The sequence below is a fragment of the Asparagus officinalis genome, chromosome 4 (genome assembly GCF_001876935.1).
Source record: "Asparagus officinalis chromosome 4, Aspof.V1, whole genome shotgun sequence".
NCBI lineage: Eukaryota > Viridiplantae > Streptophyta > Magnoliopsida > Asparagales > Asparagaceae > Asparagus > Asparagus officinalis.
In genome coordinates, this window is record NC_033797.1 from 45,108,738 (window position 1) to 45,111,553 (window position 2,816).

The following is a 2,816-nucleotide window of genomic DNA, read 5'->3' on the forward strand; positions in this document are numbered from 1 at the left end:
AGGGGCGAGGAGAGGAAAAATATTTGTGAGAAACCCTAATTTGAAGCGCTACGGATGCCGATAGCTCTTCTTTTCTATCTTTTCCTTCTTAAATGAAGAGATTAGTTTTAAATATTATTTTTATTTTTATCCACAATAATCAATCTCAATAAATCACTATGATTTTGTTCCTCATCTAACTTAGTATCGAGAGCCGAGAGATCCACCATGATAATATAATTGATATTCTTCAACGCATGCCACATTGTTAAACTACAGAATGCTTTAAGATGGAGAGATTTGAAGCAGGACACATCAAATATGAATCTGAAAAAAAAGATTTGGATGAAAGATTTTACTTCAGGGAAGTTATCTTTTTTAGCGCGCATTTATTTTCTTTTAGGGTTAAGTATCTTTAGCGAGATTGAGGTTTTTTAGTAGCGATTGAATTTTCTTTAAGTTAGGATTGAATTCGTATTATTTTGTAGGATGTATATTTGATCTTGTCTATTATAGGATAGCATTGTATTATCCTATATAAGGGGTTGTATTCTTTATTTTATAGGAGGAAATATTTGTGAAAACCATACAGTGTATTGCCAACTAGTATTAGACGATGCGACGTTGCTGCATTGTGGAACGCTTCGCCGAATATACGCCCTGTTTGCTATCTTTCTCTTAAATAAAAGAAATACAATTTAATATTTTTTTTATCTAAATACTCCCTCAAGTGATCGTCTACATTCCGTTCACACTATAGGCTGACATTGGTGGGCAGCAAGTAATCCCCATGTATTCTAACCTGCGTGTGGTCGAGGAAGGTTTCTCCTACTGGCGATAAATTCAGTTGCTTACGTAAGTGTTTATTATAGGGGACATTATCATATTAATATCCCGTTAACATGGAATGTTAAGGATATTATATGATCTATCCTTAATTATCGTAATTAGACGAGCTTACATAAAACGTTGGACGGCTGCGAGCGAGGGCATGGATCTTTAGAGCTGAGAGTAAGAAATAGCTGTCACGTGTCATGGACAGCCTATAGGGGCTTGTTATGGCCACTGTTTCGGCAACCAAAAAAGTATCCTTAGTCTAAGGAGCTTGTGTCTTATTGACTTGGTCAATAGCTAGTAGAGCCTTTGTGTGTAACAAAAATAGAAGGAGAGTTATTTTGAGATTGTGTCTATTGCAAGTAGCTTTTGGAAGCTAATTTCAAGTAGCGTTTGTCTTTGGGAAGGACGGTCAAATTTTTTCTTCCGTTTTGCCACTAATAATTTTAATTTTATATTAATAAATTGCATGACCTTTTTAGTCATTTTAAACAATTAAGCAGTTACAAGCTTCTTGGCCAAATCAGCTCTAGTCCATATCAGCTAGGCTACCACTATCATCTTTCAGGCTATAATTTCACAGCTTTCACTAACTTGACAGCTTCACGCTTAATCTCGCCAGCTTTAGCTGTTTTGCCAAGACAGAGCCTTAGTCGCGTCTTAGAGAGCGGAGAGTGTCGTTTTAAGATAGCTACATGCCACATGTTCTATACACAGTGCCGTATTTACAGTTTTTTTCACTGGACGCGCTGAGCTTGTCTGGCTTATTGGGGTATGATTCGCTAAGCCGAATGTTAAATTTCCAATTATTATTACACAAACAATTATTATTATTATTAATATTATTATTTCAATAACGTTTATTTATCATGTGATTTCTAGGGTTTGTGTGTTTACTCGTACAGAACGGGACTGGTGCTTATTTGATCACACTTCCGCACATCATTGGGAATATGAGAAAAAAAGAGATAAATCAACATTTATAAAGATAGAATTAATTCAGTTTTATAGCTTTCTCTTATTATGCACTTACATTACTCTCACTTGTTTGGCGAGACCAATATCCTAAAGTTTTAAGTTGTATTTTAAACTCGTAATATCTACGCAACGTGAATATTCCACTGAAGATTCCATATGGACACGTCACGCGGGAAATCTTAAAACTTTTTAACCCTTAATTCTTGGTTAAAGTTACTGGTAAATCCACAATAGACTCTATTAAAACTACCTGGTTGTATAATTTAAATAGGGGAAAAATGCTTCCCACCCCCGAAGACTTTGGTCAACGGTGTTTTACCCCAGAATAAAGATTCATGTTCTGCTGAGCCAGACCTCAAACACAAAAACCCAAGACATTAAAAATGTGAAGACCATAATACCTTCTCTCTCTTTTTTATTAAAATAATGCATGGCATTATTTTATTATTTTATTTTTCTCTCTCTTTATCATGACAGTATTGAATGATAGTTGAAATGATTGATGAGAATTATTTATATTATTTTGTTTTTATTATTTGGTTGTTTGTATTTGGAGATTGTTAAAGCTTACGCAGGTTAATGTTAAGGTTGACGAATTAATTGTTAATGTTACGGGTCAATTGTTAAGGTTATGAATCCTTCTCTCTCTCTCTCTCGCTTTCTTTTTTTTAGTTAACAATTCATGATGATGATATTATTATTTTATTATTTCTCTTCTCTTTTATCAGTGAAGTACTAAGATGATAGTGAAATATTCAGAGGATTATTTATATTTGTTCTTTAATTATTTGGTTGTGTATTGGGAGATTGTTAAAAGTTATAGGTTTTGCTTAATGATACGAATTAAGTTAATATTACGCGCCGTCATGTTAACGGTATTGAATCCTCTCTCTCTCCTCTCTCGTAGTATATATTATATATATAGTATAGTAATATATATATTTATATATATAATATATTAGTATAATATATCTATCTATCATGTTTTCTTTGAGTGATATTGAATGATTAACGAGAATTATTAT